Source organism: Triticum urartu, chromosome 3, assembly GCF_003073215.2.
Source record: "Triticum urartu cultivar G1812 chromosome 3, Tu2.1, whole genome shotgun sequence".
NCBI classification, from domain to species: domain Eukaryota; kingdom Viridiplantae; phylum Streptophyta; class Magnoliopsida; order Poales; family Poaceae; genus Triticum; species Triticum urartu.
The window spans coordinates 471,813,512-471,827,183 of NC_053024.1; positions in this window are offsets into that span (position 1 = coordinate 471,813,512).

Consider the following 13,672-nt stretch of genomic DNA (forward strand, 5'->3'; position numbering starts at 1 on the left):
ATCCTTTCATGGAGAAGGGAGTTGAACTTTGGTATGTGGAGGTACACCTCCACCGTGTGAAGGGAGTTTGCCGAAAGACTATGGGACAATACTTTTTCATTTCTCGAGTACCACGAGCAACATTCTTCGACTCTGTTCGTGAAGCTACTATGGAAGCCATACGTCAGATTGGAGAAATACTAGAAGCAAGACTCCGTCACACTCAGGAATACCTGAGAGAGGTCCATGCAGAGATGATGGAGATGAAGCTCACGGCCACCACAATGAAGCAAAACATCGATGATTTGAAGGATCACATCACACAGTTATAGTGGGACTGAAGTATCTTCAAGAAGGGCAAATGAATAAAGATGGAAGTAATGCTTCACCATACCAAACTATGTGGATGGCAGCTTTTGTAATAAAGTACTTTTGAAATTTGAGTTTTGAGTAGTGGTTAAGGATGTAATAAAGGATTTGATATGAAGAGAATATGGATTATGGATGAACCAGTGCATTTTTTTGGCGGTACTTGTCTGTGTGAACACTTGAACAATGGAAAAGAAAATGTATTCCATAGAGTGGAGTTTGGACAAATGAGTTGGAGTTTGGTTTTAGTTATGATGGTTACCCCAAGAGTATGAAGGAATGAGGTACTATTGGATTTAAAGGATATGTAATGTTGGAATATGGAACAATAGTAACTCCAATGATGAGTTAAAGATATACAAGTGTTGAACTGGGCCATAACCCACAGGACCCAGGATTTGATAAGGAAACAAGCACAATCTTGTTGAAGAAAATAATTCTGAAAGAAACTATGATTTCATCAGCATATGTTTCATAGGAGGTTACGTAAAACCTGAGAGTTGTGAAGAAACGATAGAGATTTTGTGTGGCTTGCAGAACCAATGGATTTACCCGAACCCAGTTCGTGGAGAAGAGAAGTTCTGCAATGCTTGTGAGGATGCCCACGTGTTAGAAAACGTGATTCACTATCTGCGTATGTAGTAATGATTCAAGTACGGGATGGATTGGCCCCCATACCGGAGACTTCTATCATGAGCTATCATATGTTGATGGAAAATCAGAGAGCCTTAAAACACTAGAAGAGTGTCGACACGACAAGCCAAAAGCCATAGAATGCCAGGATGATGGAAACCCTGTACAGGCACCTATTGCCAATCGTAGGTTATGCGGTGAGGTTCAACCCAGACCCATTTCCTATAGGAGAAACAAAAATTGTCGACCACCATGAGGTTTTGGATAGTTGTTCAGCATTGGCACCAGAACTGTCAAGTCTCATAAGGATCCTATTTTGATGCAAGGACTCCTCATTTTGAGGAAAAGGCCATGCCCTTACCAGAAGAGCAAAAGTGAAAGAGTTAACCCAGAGAATATGAGAAGACTGACACCGCCAACCCAATGGATGGGTACATGAGTTTTGTTGGAAGCGTAACCATGCTTCTAAGGGTGGTAGCACCCCATACCTTGTGTGGATGAATGGATTTTCAAGGAGACCCCTCAAACCTAACCTTCTTTCTAGCCTCTACGAATCTCGAGGACGAGATTCATTTTAAGGGTGGTAGTTTGTAACATCCCAAAATTCTAAATTTCGGAATGTTATATTAAATAAATTATTATGATTGTTGTTTTATTGTTGCGTGATTGATTGTGTGAAAATGATTGGAAATTGATCACTTTTTGAAAGTTGAATGAGAGGGAATAAAAGGACTTACCCAAAACTTTGCATCTTGCATTTTGATCTTCCTGAATTCAAATTCATTTCATCACAAAACCCTAGAGTGAAGATGATACGACTTCTTCATATTTGAAGAAAGAGAGTTGGAAGTTTCAAAGAAATAAATTGGAAGTCACTTTGAAGTTATTTGAAACTCATTTTCCATTTGAAGTTGTTTGAATTCCAAATTCAAATCCAATTGAGAGTTATTTGAGTTTCTTTTCAAAATATTTTTCTCCTAAAAATAAATAAATGGAAATAAGGGTAAAATGATTCCCTACAACAGAAAATTAGGAGAAAATAAATTTGAAATCATTTTGCTATTTTTAAAATGATTGTTATTGATTTTAAATGCAACAGTAGCACTGTTTGACTTTTATGATTTTTTTGGAATTTATTTGAACTTGGAAATAGTTCATCTTATTCTTGGTGTTTTTCTTAGCATTTTGATATATAATATGCCTATGTTATTTTTGTTTTGTTTTATTTTTATTTTTGCTCTGTTGTAGTTTTTGTTCTGTAAAAAACACCGCCTGGACCGAAACACTATTCGGCCCAGGAGCACCCAACCGGCCCATGGCCAAATTCGGCCCGACGCGGAGCCCCAACGCCCGAAGGCCTGCGCGTCGCTCAACTGCCCGCGCCTCCCCCTCGCTCGAATCAGCCCCTCCCGCTGTCAAGTGGGCCCCACTCCCCAGCTCATCCCCAACCTCCTGCTCCTCCTGTTCAGATAGAGCTTGCGAGCTCACCGCCCGCAACAGTCGCCCGCCTTGCGCTCGGATAACGCATATCCGCAGCCCCGAGCACACCTCCCCGCGCCTATAAAATCCCCTCGTCCCCCTCTCTCTATTCTGCCAATTCGCTCGTCCTCTCGCACATCACAGGCGCCGCCTTCGTTAGTTGGACTCGCCGTTGTTTTTGTTGCCCGTAGACCACCCCGGCCTCCACTCTCTCTATCAATCTCATTCTCTCGATCTACCACATCCGTTTGACATGTTTGTTGCCCCTAGGTTTCGCCAGAGACGCCGCCCCGACGACCTGCATCCTTGCCGGAGCGCCGGAGCTCCGACGCCTCCCTCCGCCCCGTCCGGTGCACGCCGACGCCCGCCGTCACCACCATCCGGTCGCCCGCACCACGCCACACCCCTCCATCCGCTTCGCCGCCGCCGGAACCCGTCGGAGGCCACCGTCCCGTCACCGCCCGACGCTAGCGCCGTCGTCTTCCGTTCATCGTCGTCGCTCGCTGTGAGCCGCCTGCTCCCCCCCTTGTGCTTTTAGTTTTTTCAAATTAAACCGGTTAATCTCAGTTTTATTAAACTCGTGCGGTTTTAGTGAAAACCGGTCTTGGTTTTTTTATTTAGCCACGGTAGTGTTTTATTTATTTAGTTACCGTTCGCTGTATAACTTCCACATCGAACGCTGCTCAGCCAGCCACGAGCCGCCACGTGGCCAAGGACCCGTTTGCAGTATATTTTAGTTTCTGTTTCATTGTTTAGTCCTTTGATTTTATAGATTAGCCTCTAAACTTCGAATGGTTGTATCTTTTTAACCGTAACTCCAAATTCGACGAAACCAACGGCAAAATGTTCGTCTCGAATAGCTTTATCCAGAGAACCAAATTTGAAAACTTTTGGCCAATTTCAAATTTGAATTTATTCAGGTTTGAAATCAAACTTCAACTGGCCATATCTCCTAAACCGTAGCTCCGATTGATGTGATTATTTTTGCACCATGTCACCGTAGCCAAACCCTACCACTTGGACCATTGTCACACATTTTCCACACAAAAATGGTCTGTCTATGATAGTTTTACTATTATGCCATGTATGCACTTTGGTACACATCACATCTTTGCACCCTATGTCACATGTTGTTTTGCACTTAGGATATTTCCATGCTAGTTAAGTGTGTTGAATGTTCATTTGGTTTTTCCAAGACTTTTTACTTTGCATGTTCTTCTTGGTTCTCTAAAATGATTGCTTATGTGAGTGCAATTTTTGACTTTATAGATTTTCATCGGAGAGTGACAAATAGTTCTATTAAGTAAATTTCTAGGAGCGATATTATCTTCATCAACTATTACCAGGCAAGTTCACATTTGACCATTCTTTCCAATTACCTATGTTTATATTAGCGCACTTAGTCCTTTTGTGGTAGGATTGCATGATAGGATTTATTGTTGCCAGATGGCTATGCCTTACCAGTAGTTCATTTGAGGTAGGTCTGATCTATACACCCTTGTCACCACCGTGTAAGTTTATTTTTGCCTCGCTAAATGTAGACGTGGTTTTGGGAAGCGAACATGGTGAGACATGAGTGACAAAGTAGTAATCAGGACCAAGACTTGTAAATGAACTACCTGGGCGGTATTTGGTTTGAATGGTGGCGAAGTACAGTGGGAGCATGCATGGTTAATCCATGGTGGTGCACACTAGTGGTCGGCCGCCCAGCTCAAAGAGATCAATCATATTCTCATGTCTAGAAGCTTCCGTGTGCAGCCACAAGCAATATGGGCTCTGGCTCGGTTGAGTAGATAGTGTGACCTCTTCCGGGATAGGCTAGGAGATGTAGAATGTTGTAGGTGTACCGGCCTATCCGTATGGGTTAAGGGGGAACATTTTTCGAAAGACTATGTCTCGTCATCCTGTTCTAAACGCCAGGAAGTGCGAGAATTCAAGGGAGGCGATCGAGTCTTATGGGGAAAGGTGCGCAAACCTCTGCAGGAGTGTTAAAACCTAATCGATTAGCCGTGTCCCCTGGTTACGGACAACTTGAGCATCTAGTAGTGGAAATGCTGGGAGATCTCATCACTCTTAATTAAACATTTGGGATTTAAATGAAACTTTGGGAATGGATTGAGTTGGGTTTACCAACTCATCCTATGCTATATACAATAGTGATAGAATAATATCTTTTATTATATGGAAAAACTAGCTTTATGCAAAAACTAAACTTAGAGCTTTCCACCAGCCAAATTGCATGTACAAATAGGTTCATTATTCTTATGATGTGACTTGCCAGTACATTCAATGTACTGACCTACAGGGCTGCAACGTCTTATGTTGCAGGAATTTTCTACGACAAGTAAGAGTTACGTTGTAGGGTTACGGTCTACACTCAACTTGCCATTGGCGTTGATGGGACTCCACACCCTTACGTGTGTTCCGCTGAGACTTATGAGGTATATATCAGTTTTACGTTATTTATACATGTGATTGCACTTTGATATATACATTGATGTACTGTGTGTGCCAGCATACCGATCCAGGGATGGCACAGATACACAGAGGCTTGACCGTCTGAGGTCGGGTCGCTACATGGTCGTGGGCGGCCTCCATCAGGGCTAAGGCCGCCGCTGCAGATTGGATAGCTCATGTGCCACTCTCGCCAGTTGCTACCCTCTAGGCAGATGTTGCTACCGCCACCTAAGAAGCAACAACGGCCGTTTGGGCTGCCTTGGTCGCCCGGTCGCAGATTGTGGTCGCGCTCATGCACCTTGTTAGCACGCGCATGGCGGCTATGGTCGCGCTCTCGCTGGAGTGGACCACCGAAGTTGCCCTCACGACGTGGGTCCACGTCCCCATCTTTCACCAGTGATGATTGAACAGTGAAATGATATTTGGGGAGCGAGCTAGTGTGCTTGACACGCCGACTGTGGACTGTAGCCGACACACCTTCTCGCGTAAGCCATAGGCGTACTATACACCGACGGTGCTCCAGGATATTTTGTACTGCATCTCACACGGTTGGTGATAATAAACTGTGTGGGGTCTACTTGATTTTTCATCTTAATTTGAATTACATAATGGGGTAACAACGACAATGGACGGTGTTTGAATTGCTAGACCTTTTATCTACAATGAACATGCAACTATATATGTGTCGTAAAAAATTGGAATTGTTCAGGGTTCATTTGGAAATTTTATACATTAAATTGGTTTTCTAGCCATTTCAGGTGCACAATTCAAAATTAAAGCACATGCACATGCTCCGGTGCACCAACATGGGTTGTAAAATCATATATGTGTCCATGGGTTTATGCTTATGTCACATGCAAGAAATGAGGATGAATTTCAAACACCACGGCACCATGGCTCTCCGGCAAATGTTGAGGTACTTGCTTTTGTAATTCTAGTAAATCCAAACCCGTTTGAAATTCATGAATCTTGGCATGCTATCATGGAATGGCATCAACATGCCGAGGTAAAAAAATTGTCCCATTTGGGGCAGGTTATGGTATAAGCTTCTCACAAGAAGCCTCATGGTTCCGTTAAGGAAACGTGTCACCTTTATGGACAAAACGATATTTGTTGCCTCTTCTTCCTTTCAATTTTTTTCCTGGTGTCAACATAGAACAACACGAGTGTCATGTTAAATTTTGGATTTTTTTCGAGGATCGTTTGGACATTTTTATATATTAATTGAGTTTTCTAGGCATTTATGTGCATAATTCAAAATTGAACTACATGCACATGCTCCAGTCCATAAAAACAGGTTGCAAAATGAAATGTTTGTCCTTGGTTGCAAGATTAGGTCACATGCAAGAAATGAGAACGAATGTCAAACACCTTGACACTGTCGCTCGGCCGCTAACATTGAGATACATGGTTTTAAAATTCTAGTAAATCGAAAACTCGTCTGAAATTCATGAAACTTGACATGATATCATGGAACGGCAGCGACATGCGTGGTAAAAATATTATCCCATTTGGGGCAGGTGTGGGTATAAGCTTCTCGCAAACCAAAGCTTCTTTCACAACAAGCCTAATGGTTTCAGTAGGGTATGTGCCACCTTGGGGGACGAAACAATATCTGTTGCCTCTTCTTACTTTCAAAATGTTTCTCGTGTCAACATAGAACAACACGAGTGTTGTGTCAATTTTTGGGATTTTTCGGGGTTCGCTTGGACATTTTTATACATGAACTGAGTTTTCTATGCATTCATGTGCACAATTCAAATTTGGACTACAGGCACATCCTCTAATGCATATAAATTAGTTGAAAATTCAAATTTGTGTCCTTGGTTGCATGCTTAGGTCCCATGCAAGAAATGGGAATGAATGTCAAACCCCCTGCCACCGTCACTCGGCCGCAAACATTGAGATACCTGGTTTTTAAATTCTAGTAAATCCAAACCTCGTCTGAAATTCATGAAACTTGTCATGCTATCATGGAGCAGCATCAATATGCCGTGGTAAATTTTTTGTCCCATTTGGGGTAGGTTTGGGGATATACTTCTCACAAACCAGAGCTTCTCACAACAAACCTGATGGTTTCGGTAGGGAACGACCCACCTTTGGAGATGAAACGATATCCATTACCTCTTATTGCTTTGAATTTTTTTTCTTATGTCAACATAGAACAACATGAGTGTTGTGTCAATTTTTGGGATTTTTCGGGGTCCGTTTGGACATTTTTATGCATTAATTGAGTTTTCAATGCATTTATGTGCATAATTCAAATTTGAACTACATGCACACGCTCTAATGCATATAAATTGGTTAAAAATTCAAATCAGTGTCCTTGGTTGCATGCTTAGGTCCCATGCAAGAAATGGGAATGAATGTCAAACACTCTGCCACCGTCACTCGGCCGCAAACATTGAGATACCTGGTTTTTAAATTCTAGTAAATCCAAAACTCGTCTGAAATTCATGAAACTTGGTATGCTATCATGGAGTGGCATCAACATGCCGTGGTAAAATTTTTGTCCCATTTGGGGCAGGTTTGGATATAAGTTTCTCACAAACCAGAGCTTCTCACAACAAGCCTGATAGTTTCGGTAGGGAACGTCCCACTTTTGGGGACGAAACAATATTCGCTGCCTCTTATTGTTTTCAAAAAAATTCTAGTGTCAAGATAGAACAACATGAGTGTTGTGTTAAATTTTTGAATTTTCGGGGTTCGTTTGGACATTTTTATACATTAACTGGGTTTTCTAGGCATTTTATGTGCATAATTCAAATTTGAACTACATGCACATGCTCCGGTCCATATAAATTGGTTGAAAAATTAAATATGTGTCCTTGGGTGCATGCTTAGGTACCATGCAAGAAATGGGAATGAATTTCAAACACCAGAGCACCGTTGATTGCCGGCAAAACGTTGAGATACTTTGTTTTTAAATTCTAGTAAATTCAAAACTCGTCTGAAATTCATGAAACTTGGCATGCTATCATGAAATGGCACCTGACATGCTGCGGTATTTTTCGTGTCCATTTTTTGAGAAGGCGCACTCGAATAACAGCCAACAAAGGCATTTTGAAAAAATAGCTGCCACTTTAATATCTCAAATGCTTGTATAATTCAAATCGTGTGTGTTCTGTTAACCATTCACATGACGCCACGTGTCTTCGTTTTAATAGCTATAGGAGGTGCCTTGCGGACAGCTGCTTGACTGAACGGGAGGAGTGCGAGCGGAGTCCGGTGCCCAGGCTAACCAAGAGGCATGCAAGCTGTCCTCCAATGCGCAGACTCACCGAGAAGCGTGCGAGTTGTACGCTGCGCAGGCTCACTGGGAAGCGAGCCCTTTGACTTCCATGGCTGTCTGCCTTCCTCTCCATTAATGGCGCTTGAGCCACTGCTTAATATGGGCGGCCTTACTGTTCGCCTCCCATTCCCATCCGTCCCGCAGACCTCCACCAGTGCCATGGCGCAGAATGATCATCTGCCACTAGTTTTCAAGTTTGGTGAAGTCGAATCCGAGCCGGAGGAGATAGAAAATAAGGAGGAATGGGGCCTCATGGACATGTCCCTGAACGAGCTGGCCACGACGGTTGCTGCCCCCGCTCCTGTCCCAGCGACCATCCCTGCGCCCGCGCCAGCGACCATCCTCATAGCATTGACGGGCTGATCACCGAGCACTATCGCAGAGCTGAAAGCCGCGGGCGCCTGCGAGGTCTCCACGGACCAGCGCGAGCTCATGTACATGCTAGCGCCAGCGCCCGTGCCCGTGCGCGCCCCTCCACCCACTGTGGCGTCGGTCCCCGTGCGTTTGGCTGCACCCACCGCGCCCGTGCCCGCCCTTCCACCCACCGCGGTGCCGGTCCCCATGCATTTGGCTGCACTCGCCGTGCCCGTGCCCGTGCGCGCGTCCCCCTCAGTGGCGTGGGACGCTGCCGTCGACCGCTACCTCTCAGCGGCGCTTGTTGCCGTCCTCCCACGCCCCGCCCATCGATCGCGCGGTGACATGGTGTTTGATTTACATGTGAAGAACATTTTGTGCTGCCTTGAAGACTTCAACAATGACATCCCGGAGGACGACAATGACAACGACGGTGCGGCACACCGCCTCCGCTGCCGCCAATAATAGTTTTTTTGGGGTTTAATATTCTATCTCGAATTCTCGATCATATGAATATAAATTCGCAGTGAGACTGAATGAAAGATATGGTTTGGACGAACTTGTGTTTTTATCTCTTAATGTACAGACTTATCAAACAAATTTCTTTTGAAAATAACGTCAGTGGCTTTTAAATATAAAACACTCATCGCAAACGTTTTAGTTAGAACACCTGTATGCAAACCGACAGCTTCCTTAGGAAGCCAAGGGAAAATGTGCCGAGCAGGATTTGTGCAGCTCTTGATCGCAAACGTTTTAGATAGAACATTCATATGCAAAGTGAGAGCTATGGTCTTCTCCCTTAAGTCAAGGGAAATTTCATAGTGCAGGATTTGTGCATCCTTTCAACATAAACGGTTGTTTTGGATGACCCGTGTGCAACCACGTAGAAATAATTGGGTAAGATTTGCATCTGTCATATTGGGTATGTTGCCATTTGTTAAACTGGAAAGATTGACATTTGTTTATCTAGTAACATTGTCATTTGTCAACCTTGTAACACTGCGATTTGTCAAAATATGCATCTAAAAATCACTAGCACTATCTAACTTTTGCAACTAAAATCACTAGCACTGTTCATATGGACACCAATACAAAGTTGCATTGTACTTTTTTGTCAAATTTGAGACCAGTTTTGATGTAATCTTTATCTAATTGCAGAAGGGAGATTATTAATAATTGGGAACCAATATCCCAAACGGATTATTTATTCGAACCGTGAGCGTTAGACTAACAATGGATACGTGTCATGCTTTGGTTAAGCAATAAAGCGACAGCATTAATATTCCAAATAGAAAAATAATATACGTGCCGCCACGTGACCCGTGTGCCGTGCGAGCAGGCGTGAGTTGGGACGCATATGCAAATGTACCATTCATTACATACAACAAGTCATCAACACACAACGACAACGAGTATACATGTTGGATTATAGATTATTTTCAACAAAACATTGTAGTAAAGTAAAGTTTTTCTCACACAACAAATAACAAAGCGATGAAATGAACTTCAGCTCAACCAATCCTCGACGTTGGAAACACTTGCTTTGAACCATAACCGATTCTCTGGGAAGGGCCAGCTATTGTCAATCTCGAGACCAATGTAGGACTGATCATCCAGGCTGAAGTGGCATATATCAGGACGCATATTGTGACAGCCAGGGTAGGGAACCATAGCAATATCCGAGGTATAGAAACAGCTGCTTCTCATAAATGGTAGTAACATTGTGTCAACAGCAGCTGGATCGCCTTTCACCATCATTGGATAGTTTTGTCCAAGGAAGAGCGAGTTTTCTCCAAGACTATCAATACTGAACTAGGGAGAAGGTGTTGGCACTAGCACACTAGTATCCATCTCGAATACCCTGCAATGGATGTTGGAATAGGTACGGAGAGTGCGACCATGGGAGACAACACCTGCTTCGTTAGTAACATCAACAGTTCCCTGTATACATACAAGAAGAGGTGATCCATCGGAATAAGTTGTCAGGCGCCACTAAGTATATAGGTCATGGTCGTCCCCATGCTCGTGATCATCACCATCGTCATCTCCCCCTTGGTTATACATTTTTTCAAGTATAGGTGGTGGAATGTTCATAGGACCTTGGAAACACAAGAAGGTTAATTAGTAAAAGGATACTGGCTAACCTGCATGCATGTGGATGAAACAATTATAAATACGGTGGAAGACAAATGTACCAAAACCATAAGGAGTCCATGCAAAAATAGTGCCACAAGTGGTGGCAGCAAACACAAGACCCTCGTATTGAATTGCATCACAGTACTCATCCGTGTATGAAAATTGATTTTTGAGCAATATCCATCGAGGCGTGGAAGTAAGGACAGCAACAAGCTTGTCGAAGATAGCAACAACTTCATAGTTCTTGTAATCCCAAGAGCGGTTGGGAAATCAACAAATTGCTATCTTCCATAGACGACAGTCACCATGATCGTATTTGAACGTACGTAGATCATCTGTGTGCTCAACCTCAGGGCAGTCTGTGATTTTTGGAAGTGGAACCCAGTGACGAGTGTACACATTCACAAGTTCCCACTCGCAGTTATACCCAATATAAAAAACCCAATCTCCATTTGCACATGCCCAAGCCTTACCCTCAAGCGATGGCATCTTAACATCACACGTATCATTATCAAGCGACATCAACTCGCACAAGGCGATGTTTCCGTCGTCGCCATGCCGGCGACCAATGTCATGGCGAAGAAGATAGGGGAAATCAAACCGCTCCTGAACCCTTGGGTTCTTTGCAATGATGTTATTTGTTGAGTCGAGAATGGACTTGAACGAACCTGCCCTACTAGCCGAGGTGATGACATCACACCGATCAATGAGTTCCTCCACCACGTCATCTTTCAGATCAGGGCAAAAATAACGGGGTCGTTTCCGACCTGTTCCCTCCATGGAGAAGATGATCGAACAATGGCAGAAGGAAGGAAGAAGGCAAATTGAGGGAGGAAGAGCGTGCAACAGCAGTTCCAAATCGAGAGGGAAAGGCGAAGAGGCGGTGGATGGTTGCCATGGTACAAGAAGAGGCTAGTGGGGAGCGAGCGGTTGCCACAGAGGTCATACATTGACGACAAGGCCGAGTGAGCCGCATGTCGTATATCGTACACACCTTGATATGGCTGACCGTTTCTTTTGTGTTGCCTAATCACAAGCAGTTCATCCGAGTGAATCGTATGTTGTATATCTCACACACCATCATCTGGCTTTCCGTTTCTTTTGTTCCTCCTCATCGTAAACAGTTAATTGAACTGAACGGTATGCACTACTTCACACACACAACTAAGATCCGAACCGTGTTTGATGCATCCGTCATCGCAAACGTTTTGCACATTTTTGACGGTTTTTTACATCACCGTTTGCGATTATTGCATCGCACATAGTTTCGTCGAAGGGTCTCTGATCATAGTGTCGCGTTAGCAGCATCCTGTAGTAGTGTTATAGAGAATACCTTGCTGAAAACTCCTTGTCATTTCCTTCTACTCCTTGTTGGGTTCGACACTCTTACTTATTGAAAGGACTATGATTGATCCACTATACTTGTGGATCATCAACTACCATGACAGTTGATGAATAGATTAGAAGTTTTTCACTTCATTATATATTAATGTAGATTAATGGCTTAGAATTTTGGGGATATTTTGCAAGTTATATATATGTATATTCAAACATTCAATTTTGATTTTTAGATTAGACACTTAGGCTCAAGTTCGCCCGGTCTTTACAAAAGTACTAGCTCCACCACTGTCTTGAAGTTACTGTTAGAGCATCTCCAACAGATGCGCTAAATAAGTTGCGCGCTGGATAAAACGGCTATATAGCGCGCGCGACCGTAAGTAGCGCTATAGCAAAGACGCTATAATCCTGCACGCGATAAACAAGCGCCAGCACGCTGAGGAAAACTACATGGCGCGTTGGGTATTTTGTGCGCCAGCTCTAGCGTGCTGGATAGCAAACAATTGCGTGCAAGCGAGCAACTGCCACCCTGAACTCTTCGGCCGCGCTCGCCTTCGCCCCACCCCACGCCGCTGCTGGCGAAATTTATGTGATAGACAGCCGAGCTGACATCCCCCAGACCCCTCCCTACACCCGCAACCCCCCCCCCCCCCCCCCCCCCCCACCCCCCCCACCCCCCCCCCCCCCCGCGCCGTCGCAAACCCTAGCATAGGTTGACCTCCGGTTTTGCCGCCGGCGCCGCACCGGCTCCAAGCACCGGTCTCGCACGACCTTTTCATGGCGCCCTGGACGAACTAGCAGGGTGGCGTCGCGTCGTCGCCCACTGCGAAGCCACGGAGCTCCGTCTCCAAGCGACCGATAGCGACGGCGGCCCAAAAGAAGAGGAAAGTGGATGACGATTCTAGGCGCGTGAAGAAGAATCCAGCACCGCCTCCGGCTGCACCTCCGCCACCCCGATGCGCCGGATAGCTCATAATTTAGTGCGCCGGCGGCCGATGCACACATGGTGTTTGATGAAATGCTCACAAGGTATATTATTTTTTCTTTTTTGTTGTTGTTAGATAAATGTTTACATATGAATAGCTCGTTTAGTTTTCTTTATCATACTTTGTAGTTTCATGATGACACATATTTGTCAAGTATGGGTGTTGGCTCCAACAATTCCCATTGGTATCAAACCAATGAAGTGCATCAAGATGATCATGAATATGAACTGGATGAGGAGGGTGAGGGTATGGTCGATGCACCGAAAGGAAGGGCGTCCAATTGCACCGTGGACGAAGACATCTTGCTATGCAAGACATGATTGAATGTGTCTATGGATGCCACCGTTGCGACGAACCAAACTAGAGACACATATTGGTTTAGGATGAAGGAGTATTTTGGTGCCCACAACAAGAGTGTAATTGAGCGCACCGATAGATCTCTTCGCTCCCGATGGTCGATGATCAACAGAGATTGTCAAAAGTGGGCGACGGCAATGGCATCGATTGACAAGATAAACCCAAGTGGCACTAATGATAGAGATAGGGTAAGTGTCATTTCTTTATGTTCCATGTCCATGCTTCATCTTTTGTGTTTGTAGCTCAATATTGTTCTTTTGTTTGTAGCTCAATATTGCACAAAACTTGTTTC